Source organism: Diadema setosum, chromosome 12 (assembly GCF_964275005.1).
Source record: "Diadema setosum chromosome 12, eeDiaSeto1, whole genome shotgun sequence".
NCBI lineage: Eukaryota > Metazoa > Echinodermata > Echinoidea > Diadematoida > Diadematidae > Diadema > Diadema setosum.
This window is the reverse complement of record NC_092696.1, coordinates 20,475,859-20,499,042: the sequence shown is the minus strand read 5'-3', so window position 1 is coordinate 20,499,042 and position 23,184 is coordinate 20,475,859.

Here is a 23,184-nt window from a genome sequence, read left to right as displayed (position 1 = left end):
CACAATGACTTTTGTTTTCCTTGTTTATTCGGGACCTGGCATATTGTCTGCAGGTAACACGAAATAGATTTCACAAGATTCAATAATGTGTCTTGACCAGCGCATCAAAACTTGACTGACCAGAGGAGTGTCCACTTGGCTGAAATGAAGATATCCTATGTTTGGGGGTTGGGTGGGGTTAAAGTCCATTTATGATAGTTGTTTACTTTGATTTCTCATGTAGCACTTTAACCTATTTTTGCCGGTGCATCTTATGTTCACAAAGTTCACACGCATAGCTATATTTCACACACGTAGTAGCAGTAATGATAGTAGTATTAGTGTAGTATCAGTCCTGGTAATTTCACACACATTGTAGCTATATTTCACACACTTAGAAGCAGTAATAGATTATAGTAGTAATAGTGGCACGATAGTGATATCAGTAGGTAATACGATAAGTGGTATAAATATCGTCAGTGTTCTTGTCATTATTCTAATTTTCAGTACAGTTTCTCGACAGAAAAAAAAAAACATGCAGAGAAGAGCACGTTCGCAGTAGAATTTTCTCTTACCAAAACGTCTTTTAAACAACAAATAAAAGGGAAAAAAGAAAGAAAACTGTATGTGGTGCACAACGCCTCCCATTATTTTTTTTTTCAACGAAAAATTTGTGCATGGCGAATTAAACCGAGCTTCAACGGTTTGAGTTGATGATGAACCTTGACCAGGGATTATCATCGTATTCATTCTGTCGTTGCCAAAGTGCTCCAAAATCCCTCTGATCTCTCCTAACCTTATGTAACGCATCGTTCAGCCATTGTTCGTCGCTATCAGTATTCAAAATGGCTGATTCACCGTGAAAAGATTCCTTTCAGATATAATTATCATAAAAACAAATTATAAGACCTTGCTAGAGTCGAGGAGAAAAGACAATATTTCGGAAAGCACAGCTGTTGGTGAAGAGTTTGATGGCAAAAAGAAGTAACTATTTGAGATGATTGCGACTAAGGATGCTAAAGAGCATGGGAAATGATATAAAAATAAAAAGGGATGTTTTTGTAAGAGATCATAACTTCAAGAACATTCCTGCTATTTAACAAGTGAGATTTCCTAGGAAAGGTTCTATTTTTCTCTTTCTGATGATGGATTTACGTGAACTCTCACTCTCACTCTCACTCTTCATGTCCACTGTCATATCAACATCATCATCATCATCGTCGTCGCCATTACCACCATAACCACAACTATCATCGTCATCATCATCACCATCATCATCATCATCATCATCATCATCATCATCATCATAATCATCCTCATTATCATTATCATAATCAGCTTCCTTACCGACAACATCATTATTATCACCATCATTATCACCAGCCACCATTGGGATCCGATTGTCATCACTGTCAGCAGCAGCTGAGTACCTTAATTACCACCAACACCATCGTGATCATCAACATCATAACCACCACCACTATCGCCATCATCATCATCATCATCATCATCATCATCATCATCATCATCATCATCGTGATCATCATGATCATCTTCTTCATTATCACCAGTATCACAGTCGACAGCAGCTGCATCATCATCATGATTTTTACCACCATCATCGTTATCATCAACAGGATACATCATCGTCGTCATCATCATCTTTTCCATCACCATCACTACCATCATCTTTACCATCATCGTTACCATCATCAAATTGACCATCATCATTATTATCTTAATCGTTATCATCATATTCATCATCATTATCATCATCTTCACCATCATCATTATCAAGAAATGTAACCACTGTCATTAGCAGCTCTGCACCATAATTACGACCAACAACATTATAATCATCTCCATCATAACCACCACCACTATCGCCATCATTATCATCGTGATCATCATGATCATCATCTTCTTCACTATCATCAGTATCACCATCATGATCTTTACCACCATCATCGTTATCATCATCTGGTTCTCATCTTCACTACCATCATTATCACCATCATAATCTTATAGGCCCTACCATTATTATCTTTTACTATCATCAGTTATTACCGTCAACAGCACAATCCCCATCGTTCTTGCCATTAGCATCACGGTCATGGTTTATTTTCGATAAGCCTCGTTGATCTTTCCATCAAGAGCGAATGATCTGCAAGCGTCAGGAAGAAGTGTAGCGGGCTACGTCATCGTCACACAAGGACAAAACGAGATGATAACGATCATAATTACGATGACCACGATTATGAAATGATATTCTCATTGTTGTTATATGATAACCATTATCACTACCCGTACTATTGTCATTGTTAAGACAATCGTCATCTTTACTATTGTCATCATCTAGATTATAATCTTTATACAAACGTAATTACATTGAGTGTTTGCTGTGAAAGTGCTAAGGTTTGATAAGACCAGACTGATAAGACACGTAAATGCAAGCTGGGAAAGTGGAAGTCTGTGTACATGTGTTTATAAACGTGTAGAACCAAAGCTCGGTTTGTTTGTTTGTTTGTTTTTTCTTCTGATTGAGAGAACAAGAAGATAAGTATAAAATGTGGCCTACATTGGTGGATTTTTTTTTTAAACTTGGAACACACCACCTCGCTGGCAGCTAGAGCACTGAACGCATCATCTCCTGGGTAGCTTCCTTCATATTTGTTATCCTCAAAAGACTGTATATGAGAATACACGTACGCACTGTTTATTTTGAATCATTAGATTCAGTGGCGTAGCTTTGGAGGGATAACTGGTAAACCGGTAAATGATTGCTTTCCGATTCACTTGGCTGGAAGAAAAAAAAAAGTAAGCAAATACGGCGTCCCCGAAGCTTTTAATCTGCTCGCTAATCCTAAATTGGTTTTTATTACCGGCGGGAAATAGCATCAGGCATAATAACTTCCTAGCTGACATTTTGATTCGACGGCGTTAAAAGGAAGTGAGGGACAAGACAGCGTGACGTCATAATGGAGTTCTTTCAATATTTGATGACGTGACGTGAAGAGAGTGTGTTTGATGGCTGAACCAAGGGGAGGTGATGGTTGGTTTTAACTGCAAACTCACCAGCGCGTAGGTGTGATATGACCTGCTGTGTCAGAATTCAATCAACAGTTTACTTCCCAGCGTACATTTGCGCATCTCGTCGGCCATCACTGGGAGTCGTGAACGCGTTCGTAGGTGGAAGGAAAACCATATCTGAAAATGTAATGACGGCTTTGAGGCTATGGATAATATTTCTATAATGGTATCTTTGCAATGTCATTTCCGATCTTTCTCGGAAGCAAATAAATACGTGATGAACGAATGATTTTTGGTAGTGTTTTCCCTTGATTAGAACCAAATACTACTATCAGCAATTACATCACATAATACACTAAAAAAAAAAAAAAAATCATTCAAAATGTGTAAAATCAGGAATTATATTCTTAACCCTTCTCCTAGTACAAAGCCAACTGAAAAATAAAAATAACCATTAAGTTTGCTGAATTAGCTTTTCTATAATTATGATGCAATTTGTTCGACAGAGATATAGCATAGAAATCTATAAAGTTGGTATCAAGGCAACTAATAAAAGAGAAATAAAAAAATAATAATAAAGACACCCATTAGGGTGGAAGCAGTATGAATACGTATGATTCTCCTTAAAGGGACTGTACAGTACTAGGTTGAGGTGATAATTCAGGTTTTATAACATTCCTAAGTGAGATAATGAGAAACCTCGTAAAAAATATGAAGGAGCATGTAATTTCAAGAAGGATTCAACGTTTATTTGATGAAAATTGGTTTTCAAATGGCTGAGATATAAACAAAAGTGATAATAATAATAAATGGCGACAGGCCACGCCTTTCATTAGGATCTCTTTGTTTCACTTTGTTTTTTGAAATCTCAGCCATTTCAAAACCGATTTTCCTCAAATAAACTTTTGATACCCTTCAGAATTGCATGCTCTTTGACATCTCATAGAGTGGTTTCTGAATATCTCGCAAAACGTTAAAAGCTAAATCCTCACCTCAACCAGAACTGTACACACCCTTTAAAGCTAGCTTTAGGGGAAACAACGATTCCCAAACAGACTGAGCTGATACGACGTATACCGAGAGTCTACCTATCTCCTAGAAAAACACTTACAACAGTTTAAAAGAAATCGTAAACCACTAGTATAACTTAAACCTACCTTGCTTTTGAAAATGTGAAAGAAAACTGTATAGTGTCATCTTCCTGGTTTACGTACAAGCTACTGACTGTTCAGTATGTCCCCTCGCACTAAAAGTAGTATAAGTTTAATCAAATTGCACAGCGACTTCATTGAGTGTGTTGTTGTTGTTGTTTTTTTCATATTATCTCCCGAGTAATTACGTCATATTGAACATCACTAACCGGGGTACCTTCAAATCGGATCCTTAAGGTAGCATATTCGCCTACCTTAAAACTTGAATCCTCTACTCAAAAATTGTGTAGTCTATTGTCAGTTGAAGTGTCATATGTTATTGATCACCTGTTATATTGATAAAATTTATATTTCAGGGTTGTATCATGAATCGTTGTACGCGAAAAGTTTAAATTTGTAATTTGAATTCAATTGAAAACCTGCAAAATGGAGAGAGAGAAAAAAAGAAATCACTGGTTTAGAATATAATTGTCTGTATTTCTAGAAATTCTTCATTCTATTTGCATTTTCACTTTTCTTCACGTTTTTTGCTTCTCCCGTGGCAGACAGCTATCGGCAATTTTGGAGGGCAGACAATTTCACGCCGTGACGATCGATGTGTGTATGTGTGTGTGTGAATGTGTTTGTGTGCGTCGTATGAAGAAAGGGTAGCAAGCTTTAGGCATGCCACGCGAACGCTAAAGACGACCCTATTTGGCTAAAAATGGTGCTCTGCACATGCGCGAGGCAGCTGTTTCCATTCTTCAGCCCGGGCGGCTGTGTCGCCGTCTTTACCGCTTTCGCGTCGAAGGTCTAAAGCTCTCTGTATTCACGACCGAGTTTCTGCGGCTCTGCGGCGGTTATAGTCGAGAGGGGGCGTGTCGGCAGCCAACACGTAATATCGCGACCTGCCGAGTACCGTGAATGGGGGAGATCGGGCGGGAAGAAGTGTAAGGTAATGTAAACCCACGATCTCGCCAGAAAGAGACTTCGCGGCTGATTGGTGCTTGTAGCGAGACGGTTGGAGAGGCTTTAGCAGAGCGACTGATGAGAAAATTGATATAGACACATTTGAGTAGGTATAAAGGCACGCTGAAGAGAGAAAAGGAGAAGAGAGAGAGAGAGAGAGAAAGAGAAGGAGAGAGAGAAAGAGAGGGAGAGAGGGGTAGATAGATAGATAGATAGATAGATAGAGAGAGAGAGAGAGAATGAAATAATTATAACAGAAAAATAAAGACTGAAAAAGACAAAGTAGTAAAGGTAGGCCCAATGGTTGCGCGTGATTGTGTTGCGATGTTAGTATCTGTGTATATCTTTGACACTGTTTGAATATTTCCAACATGACTGTGTCTGTGTGTGTTTTGTGAGCATAACTATCAATCTAAAACTGTTCTCTGCTCATACCACAAATAAAAGGAGACTATAATGTATTGTAGTGGTAACACGTTGCAAACCCGCGAGGTGTTGCTCGTAATCAGTTTCGAATCCTTGGCTCAAGGTTGAACCCTTCTCTTGAATAGTCACCAGAAACATTGATATAGTTGTATTATGTAGTGTTATGAGATAGAGTGGGGGGAGGAAGAGAGAGAATTATGTGTATGAGTATGAGCGGGAGAGAGAGAGAGAGAGGGAGAGGAGAGAAAGAGAGCGAGAGAGAAATAGGAGAGAAGAAGGGGAGAGAAGGAGAGACAAACGAGGGGGGGGGGCAGCTGTGTAGCTCCATCGACTCGCGTTACTTTCTCCACTCTGCCCGCTGATTCGCTGGACGAGAGAAAATCGCGCCGCCCCTCACTCCACTCACGGAGTGGAGGCCGAACTCTGCGCGCTCACTGGTGAACAAAGTCGGTATCGCCAATCCAGTGGTGGTCAGCCAACCAAACTCCTTCGGCCGCATCCTCTCCGTGTGGTGTACTGGTCTTCACCATAGGCGCAGGCACCTGTTCGTCTGGAACTAAAATATGTGCCTGTCAGTTGGTTATCCACTCTTAAAAAAATTGTGCCATCGTAAATCAGCCTCTTTGTTTTCGTGCTGTTAGTGCAATTACTGATTGAAGTCATAACGGTTTAGAACTTTCTTGTGTATGTCTGCCACAATCGACGAACTTCTGTTTGCTTTTCGGGTCGATGCGAAAGAAGAAAGCTTTCAGCTTAATGTCGTCCTGATTTCTGTTGAAAGCGGCAGATTTGGGGTATTTGGTAGTTTCCAAATTAACTCATTAGGAAACACATTAATACTTTCTCTAGGGAGAGGCTTTTATCCCAAAGAAAATTTCTTTGGTTTTGCGGTTAATGAAATACATTTGCGTCTAATTTTGATCGAAGATTAATTGTTGATGGACTGCGCAGAAGAGCACGTTGTAAGTAATCTGTGGTATAACTGAGCTAATGGTAAAACCATCATCTTCGGCGACAAGTGGTTGTTCTTTAGTCGAGCGGTCGTTGGTACTAATGAGTCCGTTTCGTCACATGTCGTCTTGACCATCGCTCCTCCCATTAACCCTTGACTGCCTCGATTCAATTAACGACCACCCCCCCCCCCCAATTTGTTTCTTGCGTAGGCTATGCTTCCATCTCCATCAACGAAGAATGATCATTCTGTCGCAGCCGACCTTCCTCTGTAAGATCCTGGTCCAGAATCGGTCCTTCTTCGGACGAATCTTGGTGCACATCTTCCGTAGATACGAACTCCCCTCTCGACGTACATACCTGCGCGAGGTCGCTGAGAGGCTCGTGCTGTTCGGCCTGTAAGCTGAAAGGGTGCAACAACCAGTTTATTTGATTCTCTATTTGTCTCCCCCCGTCATCGGATTTATTTGCCTGCTGATCAATTGATATCGCGCGACGAATCTCCTCTTTTAGAGGGGCAAACTCTTTCAGCTGGCAATAATTTGTAAAAAGGAGATCGGCAACTGTCTTCGCCTCAAATATTGAAGAGTAGATATTCCAAAAGAGTACGTATCTCGTCTTCTGATCTTAAACCGCTGCAACTGTATTTTTATTTTGATATTTTTACAGTCGCCCGAGGTTTGCCGAGAGCATGAAGCGTGGCATGATATCTGCTAGGTGACTGATTCAATAATGACGAACAACAAAAACATCGCAGCCGAATCTACACTCCTTATGATCTAAACTATGTTTATTATCAAATAACCTCGTACTTACAGATCCGACCGAGACAGCCCTGAAAGCTCGCTCACAAATGTACAGGAGCGATTCGCTGACTCAAAGCCTGCAGTGCTATTTGCTTTCATCGACACACGCTGTGAGCCCAGCCATTCAAACCATCCGTTCGTCGACCGTGCCATGCCGTCAGATAGAATGTTGTAAAAGGAAGACACGACGTTATCGGCGGAGTTACAAGTCGCGGCGTAACATTCGGACGAGGTGATATTAAACGTGGCGGGGCCTTATACCCAATACCCATCGATAGTGTTGATAACAAACCCAACATCCATAGCGAACTGTTCGTTCGTCGACATACGAATCATCTGGGTCTTCGTAAACCTTGGAAGATAACTGCTTGTCAAGCAGCTCAAAGAGAGACACAAGCGATCGGTCGATCTGTCAACCTTCACCATGGATGATTTTACCAAAATGAGAGGAATCGTGGATAAAGGGTCTCGAGCTAAAGACTACGTCCAGTTCAATCTAAACAAGTAAGTTTTCTATAAAATATCGACGTTGTATACCAGTAAAACGCAGCGTCATTTATAAATAAAATGTGTAATCTGTTCCGTTTGTTTAAAAGGTCGTCATTCAGTGTTCATTGGTTGCATATATCGAAAAATACGTGCAATATCGTCTTAAGTCCGTAAGTCATGAGAAGATATACAGAGAGTAGTGAATTGTGATTGTGATGATTCCTCTGCTAAACAAAAGATGGTGTAAGTATACCAGACGTGGCGCAATTTGTATCAAAGTAATTAGCGACTTTTTGCCCGGTTCCATTTAAACCGAACCGAACTAACCGTGCCAAGAGCTGTTTATTTCTTTTTTAGCAAACGAAGCGCCAAGCGTTGATACTGAAGAGTTTAACGACTATATCGCTTGTATAAACAAGCTTGATGCTCATCGTATCACGGGGGTCCTTGACACGCTGTTTGAGTGGAAGCTTAGCGCATGCAGCGCGGTGCTGGCTTTATTCTTTTTTCTTTTCTTTTTTTAATGCGGTTCCATCTATATCTAATCAACCATGTATACAATTATGAACAAATACTGTAACGGCTTTCAGACAACTCTTTCCAATTGCCCTTCATCCATTTTTTTTGTTGCTATTATTCTTACTCTATTATTATGGATTTTGAAATTTCACTTCAGCAGTACATATCTCCTCGTGTTCTTGTTTCTGCATACACATCTAAAAAAAAAAAATCTTTTACGGTGATGTATTTTCTTGCATCCTGATAGTTTCGTCACCAAATGGATTTTGTAGCGTGTCTCTGCATGCTGAAAATCTTTGTTAGGCAATGGCATTAGCGTTTGAAAGCAAATATGCGTTTCTCTAATTAAAAAAAGAAAGAAAGAAAATACGGTGTGATATTTCATCTCTTTTTAAAGCATATTACCTGATTGTAATACGTCACTTGGTGTCCGTATTCATAACGTTTACTGATGCGGAGATTAAGAGACGGAACGGAGAACCGTTGTTTATGTTACTTCTTTAAAAAATGTATCATTATCATCATTATTATCATCATTATTGCTGTTGATGTCATCATTATTACCATTTTCGTTATTATTACTCTTTAGTTTTAGTTTTTGTGTGTTTACTTTTTCATTATTCTTATTTAGGGCTTATATATATATATACATATATATTATACTTTTTTCACGTGGAAAGAGATATTGTTGAATTTTCGGCAATTTTACTAGTTTTTCATCGACTATGATACTTATCAACTACCAACAAACAAAAAAGAAAAACAAAAGAGGAGTAGAAAAATACCACAGCCTAACCCCTCCCCCCCCCCCCACCGGGTTTTATCTATTTCCCCCCAAGTTTGCACTTTAAATGTCTTACCGGTATAGGAGTTAAGAAGAAAAGTTAGCACCATTGATCTAAAACAGCCTCAGGAGATATAGGGTTAATGCCTGTCATGGAAACGACGCTCTTTCATATTAATGTCTTAAAGTAATGAGATTCTTTAGGGAATCCTAACTCACTCAGGACTCTTCCGGAGTCTGTTCTTACTTAGTTTTGCAATACAAAGCTTGATACATTTAATTCCACCGTGTCATCTGCGAGTGTCAAGCCGAAATGGGCTGTAATTATTGCCGATAGCAATTCGGGGGAAAGATCGTCCAAGAATCATAGGTACCCTGAACTGTTTTAACATGACAGTGAATGGTGCTGAATTCATCCGCTGTTATGGTGTGAAACGTCTGCTCCCATCAAAACATTCGAGTACATATGAAAATGATGCTGGAAGGGAATTCTACGAAAGACCTGAGCTGCTAGTGGCATATAAGAGACGGTTATCAACAATTTTTCCCGCCCGTTTCGTATTACGAGCGACTCATCCGTCTGCTTCTGTGCGACGGTAGACTGCCGCAAGGTGCACCCCATTCTATCATTCTGTGGCGAACATACATTGATTTACATATCTCGCGTGATAGCGTGCAGTTCCAACCACATCCGATAGTGTCATCTTTTAAAACTTTAATAAGGGGTTTGAGAGATGAGAGGAAGTCTCACTAGACAAGTGAAAAAAAACGATAAATGCTCAGCTAGCTTCCAGTTTCCTCTTGGACATTCATGCTCTTGTCAACTTTCGCTCGTTACCCCCCCCCCCCCCCCCAAAAAAAAAAAAAAAAAATGTAGCGCACAAAACGTCCAATGAGAGAAACAGAGAGATAGATGGAAAAAGAGAGATATACAGAGATATAGATCTGGAGAGAGAGAGAGAATGCTGGAGATAGATAGATAGATAGATAGATAGATAGAAGGAGATAGCATGCTAGAGAGAGAGAGAGATGAGAAGAGAGATAGACAGAAAAATAGATAAATAGATAGATAGAGAGATAGATAGAGAGATAGAGAGATATAGATTTAGAGGAAGAGAATGCTAGACATAGATAGATAGAATGATATGGAATGAGACAGATAAGGGGAGAGGTAAACATTGGTAGATAGAGGAAGAGAAAGCTGGAGATAGATAGATAAAAAAGACAAATAGATAGATAAACAGACAGATAGATAGATAGATAGACAGGGAGATAGAGTGATAGATGAATAGACTATACACATATAGATATATAGATAGATAGATAGATAGATAGATAGATAGATAGATAAAAAGCTAGAGATAGATAGAGAGATAGTGTAATAGACAGATAAAGAGAGAGAGAGAGAGAGAGAGAGAGAGAGAGAGAGGAGAGAGGGAGAGATGGAGGGAGACAGATAGAAAGTGAGAAAAAAGACTGACACCCAACCTCACTGCGGCCTATTCTACTCATTGTCAATGCCGCCATCAATATTTGAACGCCTAACGTGGCGCATTTGATCCGGAATGACTGCTGCTTATATTATCAGCTTAGCGTCTCACTACCACAAACAGATATTAAAATAGTCAGCATTGGTTCACGCACGCAGTTTTTTTTTATTGATAATAGGACATTGCACATCTTGAGACTTTCGCTGGGTATATTGGTATAGCCAATCTCGTCTGTAGATTGTCATGAAACATCTATTGCTTATAAAGTACAAAAAGATGCCTTTATCCACGATAGCGATGGTAAAAGATGTAAATACGCAGTAATTTAGACTAAACTGGTTACATGTCCTTATCAAAAGTGTATCAATGCAACTCGACAATAATTAACCTTTGCTTTTTGGTTTCTCTGTTTTAAAGCCAATACATGCATGGCACATAAGGTAATAAACCTTTTTGCCAATATGCAGGTGCTGTAACCATTGGTACCCGTTCCCATAGAGAATGCACGAATCTTCCTCGTAAAACTGAAAGTGTAAAGTTCGACAAATATCTTTCGCGCGCTTCCTTCGAGCTGCAACTATTGGCACTAGATCAAGAAAATCTATCATTCAAATATTTTTCATCCTTCGCCGAAAATTTGCCACTCTTTCCTTTGGAGGAGGAGAGACCACTGTTGAGTTCAATTCAGTTCAGATCAGTTCAAATTTATTTCGTTTTCTTTTTCACAATGAAAAAAACATATAAACATAAATCTTACTTTCTTTAGTGACAAAAATGATCCATACAAATTTATACAAAGAATGTATCAGTTTGGTTTCTAGAAAGCCGCCTCTGTGTACAGACAACTACTGGTATTCTTTGCGACGTATAGACAAAGCACAAAGTTTGAAAACATCTGGCACAAAAGCACTGGTTTGAACCTCACGGTACCTCAAAAAAAAAAAAAAAAAAAAAAATCCTGGCTTTGAGAACGTCGCACACATTAAAGGGGACCTCCGGAAGAACTTCAGATATTTACATTTGAACAACGATAAGTAAGTTATACTGAGAACAGAGTTTCACAATTTTAGTGACTGGAGTGAGGAATAATAATGATTTCAAAATTTCCAATTTACAAATTAAGATGAACAAGGATGATGATGTGGGCAGCCTCACCATAAGAATGCATGAGTTGTGTTTCAAAGAAGCAGAACAAAAGAAGAAGGCATGAATAGATTCTACACAGGTGAACTTGTTAAGCAAGCGGTATTGTAATGGAATTACACTGCTATACATTTCTGAAATATGTGAGCTCCTATGTCATCATCATTGTTCAAAGTAATTTGCTTAAGGTTTTTCCAAGTATGGTTTATCTGCTCAAGGACCACAATAAACTCAACAAATCTGTGCATGAAACTGTCGATTTATGTACTATGTGGGGTGAAATTGTGAAAATGGCCTGGAATGCCCCTTTAAGTCCCGATACATGGTGAATGTCTCTTATCATAGTGTGCATTAATTCGATGATGGACATATTATATTGCGTTATATACCGCGTATATTGTTACCGACTGTTGGCACATGAAATGAGTCAAGATGCGTTCTCTCATTGAGTTTTTTTTTTTTCTCTCTTCTGGAGAATAGAATCATAGTGCTGACTGGGAAAGTTGCGGAGGAGTATATAGGCATATCGTAAATTGTTCTGCTTCTGTGTCATCAATACGCCTTGAATGAGCAGCCTGACACACACACACAAAAAAAGTTACGAAGTACAGTGGATGTAGTAGGCGAGAGCTCTATCCACTCGCTCCTTTTCATTCTATTCGTTCTATTCACCAGACTTATATCAACGTTTGTCAATCAAATCTTATTCCCTCCCCCTCTTTTTTATTCTTTTGACATCACTGTCCCTTTATATTTGGTAAGCATATCATAATTCAGAAACGTCTCTATAATTGTAACATTACAAGAAGTTCCCATTAAGGACGTCAAAACAACCTGATCCCTTACCAGCCGTCCACCAAAAATACATGTTGTTGCATCATTTCAAGTCTGAATGGTCGCCCACTATCTATGGATATTTTTCTTCGTATTCTATTTTACTGATTCTTATAGATCTCGTAGAACGGGATACAAATGGAGCGCCAGCTACCAAATGCGAAGCCAGGGTGGGTTGGAAAATCTTGTCAGAAATAAGAAAACGAAATGGAATGAGACAGCTTTAACAAAAAAAAAATTACTAACACACAAACAAACCGACCAGCCAATAGCATAGGCAGTCTTTCTTCTGTTTTCTTCTAGTAAGTTAGCCTTATATATACTGCGGTTAGATATGTGTGAGTGTATTCTATGACATCTAGGTCTATACGGGCCACTCCACCTATCTTTTGGTCATCTTTTCTGTCTGCCTGTCTGTCTGTCTGTCTCCTTCTCTATACCTCTCCTTTGATTTTTTCTGTCTGTCTTTCTTTGTTTTAACCTTTCAATTTATATCGTGTATCTGCCTGTGCTCAAATGACAATCTGGTTTCGTTATTTGAGTGTCTGTAATGAACCTCACCGTAGCATGAATGGTAAAAATAATATCATACATCATTAATCATTTTGCTGTAGCGTATCTAAAAAAGAATATATCTTTCATTTGTATTTATTTGCGTTAAGACTCTCTGCTAATAACACTAGAAGGATGAACCCGTTTTCCTCGCCTTTTTATCATTTTTTTTTTAATTCTTCACCCTCTCATTTTAAGCAGATTGGTCATGTTCTGTCCGAAATAAATCTCCCCCTTTACGAGGAATATTGTGTTGAATCACGCTTATAGAAAGAATTCTTCTCGTCCAGAAAGATATTGCCCCAACTCAATCTGTATCTATCTGTATGTTCGGCCATTTCAGCCGTCAGTTCTTTTTATCGATTCACGTGTGTTACATTCATTATTTGTCTGCGTATAAATGTCGCTGTGCCGTGAATCCCCTTATTGCGTCTGCATGTACCCGTTTCCTCTTTGAGCCCATGTTGCCACGCCGTGGTTAGAGCACACTTATAACAATTCACCAGTTCACAGTTCCACTGTGCGCCCGCACAGAAAACGGTCATTTTGTACAATCAGGCATGTTTGTTTTTCAATTCACTTAGATAAGTGTCTGTGATATAATGGTTATTTCTGTAATCCTGAATATACATGTAATCAGTGCTTGCTAGCACTTCCATCTGACAGATAGCCTGGTATTTACAATATTAAAAAAAGTTGTTAATGTATTTCATGCAAAAAAAAAAGAAGGAATTTGGGCTTGACGAAACATTATAGACGAACTCTTCTAGTCACCTGATCTTTATGCAACAATCTCTTTGTTTGAACATGAATTTCATAAGTCATTATGCGTCGTGAAAACATATGCATCATGCCCCTTTTAAAACGAGTGAAGTGCCCATTCAACAACAACAACAACAACAACAACAACAACAACAACAACAACAACAACAACAAAAGAAATATTATTTGTACCAATGTGCACATGAGCTAATTGTTAACTGGCTTATTGTCTCGATGAAGTGGCCATTTACTGAGCCGCTTCTGGGCCGACGAGTTTCAACAATTCCTAAACATACGTCATTGTTTTTGTTGTTGTTGTTTTTTTTTCTTTTTAAGTGAAACTGTGGTGCCCATCAAAAGCAACGCTTGGTTAAAAACATTACTGGATACGCAAATACTCACCCACTCTCACTCAGTCGTGAGGTCCGCGGTTCGAACCCACTGGCTGTAGCTGCAGCAATCATACTCCTCAGTCAGGCATGCTGTCCCCATAACCCAGTTCTTCGGACTAGGGGACTTACAGCTGCAGCTGGTCACGTGGTTACTGGCTTTTGAGCTTCATCGATCCGTTCTCCTTGTAGCAAAATAAGAATAACATCGTATTCTAACCAGCATTCTTGTTTTGAGTAATCGATAAAAAGAGGCGATATTATGTTGTTATTTTCTGGAGTGTGAGATTAAGGTCATACTCGTCACCTAAACTTATAAAGCCCCCTGACAGCAGACGTGAGAGCTATTATTGATCGTATGTCAGATTGCATTATTCCTTCAAAAATCTTTCCATTTGTCGACATCCAAAGGGATGGTGAAGTATTGGTTAAGAAGGAGATTGAGCTTTCAACTTTTTTTGCGAGATACTGAAAAACCGCCGATGAAAATGTTACAGGGCATTATATAATTCTAAGAGGAACTCAAAATCTATTTGATGAAAATCTGTTTTAAAATGGCTGAGACATCCAGAAAACTGTAAAACAGTAAAAGGTGGGTCCCACCTTTTATTAGGATCTCTTTGTTTGGGATTTCTCAGCCATTTCAAAACCAATTTTCATCAAACAAACTTTGAATCCCTCTTAGAATTTCATGCTCTTTCATATTTCACAAGGGGTCTCTCATTATGTCACAAAAAAGTTGGAAACCTGAAGTCCCATCTCAACCAACGCTATTTTACCATCCGTTTAATCCTTTCGTCTTTGCCTCCGCCTGAGTATCTCGGTAACCCTTCGGACATTAGGTGCAGACAAACTCAATTATCTTTAGTCGAAGATTTCTCGGCACAAACGCTCTCATTCGTCACGCTATTTCGCAGAGCTTTTAGCTCGTTCTTTTCGGAATGCTAATGGCAACTCCTAATGAGTATTCTTCTCTGGATTTTCAGATGACGTTTGCTGCCTCCCTTTCACAATCGTGACCATTTACATTTTTTTTTTTCATTCCGAAGTCAAAGTGACAAGATCTAACACAATGTATCACTTTTTCACGAATATGCACACGGGCTACAAAAATGTGAAACAGAAAAAGGGGCATAATCATTTGTATGCAGGAGGAACCCCTATAGATGTCACTGTGTCTACACTAATCTTGCCCACCCCTTTTCTTCTACTGTCGAGTTTCCGCTTTTTCCCCCAAAAGGCGCCCCCTAGAGGCTAAGGAGCTGTCAATCTTCCGTAAGATCACGCGAACTTAAAGGAGAGCTGACTATTCAGCCGGGGCTTGCGAGCGTTGCCCTTAATGTCAGACTACACCGTGACTCTTGCCTTCCGCTCTCACACTTGCTCTCTCTCGATCGGCGCAGAAGGCGAATAGTATCCCGACCATCTCGACAGACTTTTCCCCTTGCAATCTTGTCGGGCCAACTGGGCAAGATGGAGTTTAAATGTAGAGTGTTTACAGATCAGGAGAGGTCGTATGTCAGCCGCCACAATCAATTGAACATTGCTACGTGTGCAGCTAAATGCATTCGCGCCAATGTATCAATTCTTTCTGGCCGGGAACCTGCGGAATTAGTCAGGTCGTAAAAAGGACGACGAAGGAAAGGGCCTTCTCACGGCTCAATATTGAATGTTTTTGCAGGAGAAACAATGTGGAAAAGGGAAAAAAAATACCCCAAGCAAATAAGAGAAAAATATATATTTTATAATTAACAAATTCACAATTTATTTTTTGACCTTATGACTTGCGACTTCATTCAATTAAGAGTTTTTCTTTTATGCTTACCAACTGAAGCAGGAATGGGTCTTCTTTATCCCTCTTGCCCTCCGTCTCTTCTCTCTGTCTGTGTTTGTTTGTCAGTCTGCCTGTCTGTCTGTCTGTCTCTGTATCTCTCTCTCTATCTATCCTTCCATCTATCTATATATCCATCTATCTAACTCTCTCTCTCTATCTATCTATCTATCGGTGAGTTGGCTCAGTCGGTAGCGCGTCTGCCTCACGATCACGCGGCCCGGGTTCGAACCCGAGTCTGGACTGAGCAATGTTGTGTGTAAACATACCGTCCCCTCTAGCAAGAGGCAAAACACTGTCCCTCGGATAGGACATAAAATGGAGGTCCCGTGTATGAGAGAGCAACAACTCATGCAAGTAAAAGATCCCGCTTCATTCCTTCATCGCAAAGAGCAGGGTGTTTAACCCGGTGAAGTGGTCCCACCTCACATCCAACTGGACCCCATGGAAGACCAGCTTAACGTAGCTGAATATGGGCTATCCAGCCATCTTGTCAGATGGAAAATGAATAAACAAATAAACAAAATCTATCTATCTATCTATCTATCTATTTATCTATTTATCTATCTATCTATCTATCTATCTATCTATCTATCTATCTATTTATCTATCTATCTATCTATCTATCTATCTATCTATCTATCAATCTATCTATCTATTTATCTATCTATATATCCATCCGTCCACCAGGGCCTGAAGTCTCCGTACATTTTGTACACGAACTCGCGAGTTCTCACGAGTAACAGGTTAAACAATATGAATGTGCGCACGGCGGCAGGGAAAGGACATTACGTTCGAGCTCCACGTCCGTTTTTACTTTGGTTGTAAAACAAACAAGCAAACAAACAAAAAAACTTACGAATAAGATAATTGATTCACATAAAGTGTTTGATCGTAAAACGGGAAAAGCGTCATGTTTACAAATTTGAAAGTAATTCCACCATCAGATAGAGCAAGCTAAAACATTTCCAATGATTCTTCACTTGTGGCATGGCAAGGAATACTCTTGAGATTATGATTAGAAATATCCCTATTTTCTAGTTATGATTTTCCTTAATTTTCGGCAGACCTAGTCCCAAATATCTAAAATTGACAAGAATGGAGTTAGCTCGTTTTGCCATGAAACTCTTCAGAATGAATAAACCCACGGACAGGAAGAAGGACGATAAAGGCTGCCCTCAGTCCGAAGTAGTGATCGAGAGAAAATGAACTTAAATACTTTAAACATTGTTACGTGTGCCTTATAGCCTCCATCTCCCTGAACACATGACTACTTGATAAAACGGGAAAGGTAAAGCAGAAGAAAAACGAGCAGGCATGCCATCATGCGAAACGAAGAAAACCTCAGGTGGTATTCCCATCTATCGCCTTGCTGGCTCTATGCGTGGTTTTGCTTTAAACATTCATGGACGTCATTTTTAATAGTACGCCCTGCTCAGCCGTGACTGTTAGGGGAACCCCTTGAATTATTTAGTAGCCGTTTAAAGCTTCGCCGAATAAAGGAAAACATTGGGCCCCCTCAACTGCGATGTTCTTACTTAGAACATTTGTGTTGTTACAAGAAACGGCTCATTAAGGCCCTTGATGGTGTCTCTTGATTCATGTGCGTCACAATTCCTGGGCACCGGCGCAGGTATAGGTATAGTGTGCGTTTAACGCTCGGAACAGGTGTACTGGAGATAAGAGGAATAGATAGAACCGATCTTCCCCAATGTATTCGGAAAGAGGTGTAAGAAAAGGTAGTCTTAACTTACCTGCATGTAAGCATGGTCTGCAGTGGAATAGCCAAGAATGTCCCAATGCTCTGAGCGGATTTGTTTGTTTACTTGTTGTTTTTCACAGATTTTGATTGAATGCTTCTCAACAAAGAAAGAACTAACTCCTTTCAATTCATTACACATAAACATCCATATGGTCCTTGCCATGCATTGAGGATATGTCATGAGCATACTTATACCCCAAGATACATTACGCTTAGCCAAGAATCATTTTGATATTAAAGGAGACACAAGTTCAGCTTAAGGTTGCTGAGACTCGTTTGGCGTTCCGTAGGAGCCGATCACAGGACCATTAAAACAACTCGCATGACTACATCGTGTTCAATTCTAACACCATGACACTGCGGTTTAATTGCTCGCTGGCGAGTCGAAATGGGGTCGGAGGAAATGGGTAAACCTATGAACAGCAGAACACAATCCGCAGGTAGTCGCCATAACTGAAATGATTTCCCACTGGTAAATGAATAAATGGATGTCGCCAAAAAGCGATTCATATAGGTGTTCTACATTATTCTTTCACAAAGAATTTGAACGGGTATTTTGACTGCAATCTCTTAGCCTATGGCATGGTGGTGAAGAGTACATTATATAAGTGTTATTATTCATAATCAGCAGTTCAGATTTTACAATTGATGGCTGTAGGCCCTGCTGTGCTAATGGAGATAGCTGCCTGCTTTACAGGTAAAAAAAAAAAAAAAAATGTTAGTCGTCTGCTACACAAATGACATAGGTGCCTCTTTTCACAGGAAATGAGAAAACAGATGAACAAACAACAAAAACATATGCAACACGACACACAATGATACTGCTTAAAGCATACATACACTATACATATCAACTGTTAGGACACAGTCATTTCACCTCGACATAACAGGCATTCATACTCACGGAAGGAATGGAATGGAATGCAGTGTAAGTCATCGGTAGGATGAATTTGGGAATCGAAAAGTTTAATCTTATCCCCACTTCCCATTTTCACCCATACATGCTACCCCGAAGTAATTTTTTTTTTTTTTTTTTTTTTTTACGAGCCCTTCACCCTACCCTCTCCCCTTTACCCCACCCCGCCCTATCTATCCCCCCCCCCCCCCTTAGCCCCGCAATCCCCAACACCTCTGCCAGGACAGAAACACTTCGTAGTCATCTGGGGTCGAGCAGATGGAAGTTGGCGATATTCAGCACTGGATCGGAAAATTGACGGATGAAATAATTCTCATGCCTTTTTCATTCAGAATAATCGAGCCGCAGATATGGCCTTCTGTTTATCCTATGCCATTACATCGCCCCGTTCGATCGAAAGCTATGTTTCTTCTTATGCGCATTATTCACCTCGGCGGATTTGTCAATCATGGGTGGGGATTAAAGGAACACAAAAGCATAAGCAAAAGAAATTTAACAAAGAACATAATGTATTTATTTGTCGTGCCTAAACAGCATGCGACAAACGTTGATTTGGGCGAATGAATTTTGTGAGAACTGTCATCCGCGAGCTGATATCTTTATTGATGGCCAAATCCGTATTGTCTTTATTGCTATTGAGATATTATTCTAATCTTCCTTCTCCTCAAAGTCTCTTGCGATTAGACTGAGAACATTGTAGTTTAGATTAAATGGATTTATGCAATCCACCTCAAAAGCCACAGCCACGCATGTTGAAAATCATCGTATTTGTCCAAGCTCATGGAAGATGTGTGCAGAATTGGAAATGTTGGCGTTGACAACTCAAAGGGGTAGACCCTTTGCTGTGACATTAAATCTAAAGATACGGATATGCCCGTTGAAAGTCATTGAATTAGCTTATTCTGGGTGCGTTATGGGTATGTTTATGATCGGTGAAATATCGGATTAGGACGTACAAGTGAGTTTCAGTGAAACCGAATCTACAGATAGAGGCGCTTTTTATCCCGATGGAATAGACGTATATCCCCTTCTCCGCTGCGAAGATCATGGACTGCTTGCTTCTGTCTTGTCAACTTGTCTTGTCTCGCATTTTCCTTTATCCATCCTGTCTTTTTATCTCCCCTCCCATTAACTTCCGTGTTTTTTTTTTGTTTTGTATAGGGCACATCCAGAGCTAAAATTGTATTTTATGAGTAGGAAGGGGCTTAAATTGTTGTTGTTGTTTTCCTGAGGGGACTGTAATATACAAGTTATAAGCTCACACTTTTGCAGATCCCTTCAAGCCCATTAACCTGTTGCTTGATACAAGGTTATTGTTACGTTCACTGTTTCCCTTGTATCAAGTAATTTACTTTCAGGTATAAATTATTGAGATATTGCGTATTCATATAATCATTGTGTCAAAGGTTATGTATAATTTTGGTGAAAATTACGAATACATGAAATGAAAGGAATAAAAACAAAATTGGAAAAGACCTGCGTTTTGGTATATTTCTTGTAAATCACATATTATTGATACTCCTGATATTTTATTACATGTGATAATTTTCCATTATCATTCTTCATACACAACACATTAAAATTATCAAAACTATTAAAAGTTATTAAACCTTCAATTACATACTCTTCTTAAGTTGTTTTTGATAAGGAGAGAAAAAAAAATCCATGAAGCAGAATCGTGGAGGTTTCAAAAGTGAGCTGCAAATACTCATACGCCATGAGATATGCACGCGTTATAGAGCATTGTATACGGTTCAAACAAGACAACTTCAAAATGATGAGACATTTTTTTTTTTTCTGACTCACTCTGTATACGCCCTCAATTGCAAGTCAACCTGTAAGGAGTCCTGAAAGAATGCAGATTATACCTTTAGGGATATAGAACGATTTCGATTACACGCTAGGGCAGATATGAAGAGCAGATTATTTGTAAATTAGATCATGGACAGTAGCGGCGGTTTAGGCGTTGAATTGTTCAAATGTCAATGATATTATAGGATTAGTGATATTCACACAAAAATAGACAACAACGAAGTGGGGAGGGAGTAGGGAAAGATATGCCATGACTTACATGGGACGAATGCGTATCGACATGGATTATCATAGAAAAAGATAGAGTAATGGAAAGAAAGAGAGTAAAAGTTGGAGAAAAAGAAAAGGAAGAAGAAGGCGTAGTGATATTGTAATAGTATAGTAGTATTAGTATTAGTATTACTACTACTACTACTACTAGTAGTAGTAGTAGTAGTAGTAGTAGTAGTAGTAGTAGTAGTAGTAGTAATAGTAGTAGTAGCAGTAGTAGTAGTAGAAGCAGTAGTAGTAGTAGTAGTAGTAGTAGTAGTAGTAATAGTAATAGTAGTAGTAGCAGTAGTAGTAGTAGAAGCAGTAGTAGTAGTAGTAGTAGTAGTAGTAGTAGTAGTAGCAGTAGTAGTAGTATAGGTAGTAGTAGAAGCATATGCCAGTCTCTGATGGAACGCGCATTGCTTATACAGTCCACTGCTGATAATTATAGCCCATGGGCTGAATATGCCTAGTTCTTCCCCTGACATAAACTGATGTCATTACAATGATGGCGGGACAAGACATCTTTACGTCAGACAAAATGCCGACGTTAATCGTATAATATGCCATGAAAATGGGTATCGGATATTCAACGTCTTCTCGAATCCCTTCCACTCCGCCTTGGACAGCGATGAAAAAGAGAAAAGAGATAAGAAAATAGAGAGAGAGAGGGCCCTTGAACGGAGAATATGTGCTGTTTTCATCTGTGCGCGTTATGGCTGCATAATGGCCGTGTCAAGTTGGCGGATTGGTGCGGACGCAACTCGACTCCGCGTAACGAGCGAGTTTTGGTCTGCCAGTAATGGGAGTTGGCTACCCCAATGGATGATATTGTCGGAGCATCTCATTTCCACCGGAACAGGATGAAGTAGTTAGTATTTAATGTATTTAATAACATAAACTTACAAAAGTCAAAAACAGAAAACAATAACAACAACGACAACAACAACAGCGACAACAACGCTGTACAGGAAAATATTGTGCTATTCAACCCCAAGATTATATCAATAATTATAGATCGACCATTATCGGAAGTCATACTCTTAGGACATCCGTATAGTTGTTAAGAACTTTAAATTGTGGTCACAGCACACAGACGGTGCTATTAGTGTAGTGGTGTCTCTCCCAGTACACAGGGGTCCCGATGAATGAATATCACCAAGTCCACCCCCCTCCTCCTCCCATGAAGAGGAAGAGGAACACCACCACCACCACCATCACGAGATGATGAAGAAGAAGAAGAAGATGGAAAAAAGAAGAAAAAAAAAGGAGGAAGAAGAGGAGGTGGGGGAAGAGGAAAAAGAGAAAATAAAATAAACGAAAGCACTTTTGTTCTTATTGTACCGTGAATTACGGCTTTTATTTTGCCTGATATTTAGTTTTGTGTCGATTTGAGGTAAAGAGATATATAATAAGAATGAAAGTTTTTAATCGATTGCCGACGTGTATATAAAAGTTACTTGTGCGTATGAGCTTGTTTTTGTCTCCCTGAAAAAAAAAAAAAAATCATATGAATACGCCAAGATGTTGTGCAACTCTACCATGGGATTTATCCCATCGTTAATAGGAAAAACAACAAAACCAAAAAGTCTATTAGATTTCAGTAAAAAAGGTCGTCGTGAATCAATTTTCGTTTCTCTTACTCTGTCTATGTATAATCTTCTTTCATACATGTAGAATAAGCAACCAAATACATAATAGAGAAAAGCTCTAATGATGATCATAAGCGATGTGTAGCACGTTTATAACGCACATCTGTGTACTTCTTTGACCCGTTTTCCTCTTTTTTTTTTGCAACCGCCTAGCCTAGAATATTAATGAATTATCATCAATAACACAACTAGAGCACACATCGTGACAGCGCTTCCCCCATCCCCCTCTGTTCCCTCCCCCTCTCTCCCTCTCTGTGCCTCGCAAAATTTCACTCCTCAAAATGTAATCAATCACAGTAACTCGAACACGGTTTTTGTACATCATAATCTCCTCTTGCCATGTTAATGAGTGTAATTCAGTCCTCTTTAAAACGCAACATCACAACTGTAAAACTATAGCACTTTCTTCCGACAGCGTTTCCCGCGTATAGCGTAACGTCTTGCATCAGATCAGTGCATTATATCGATGCTCATTATGAACTCGTCTACTATAGATCTAGAAGTGCTGTGATCTAACGGATTGCGAATTGTGCTTTTAGGTGTAAGGTTCAGGGTTCGAGAATTACCACGACACTTGAGACAATGAACACCTGACACCTCCTCCCAAATGCGCCTCATCCTCACTGTTTTGCATTAGGAGTGTGTGCATGTGGGAAGTCTAATTCTCCCCAAGAAGTAGATTAGACACTATAGGAGCGGGTTTAATGAG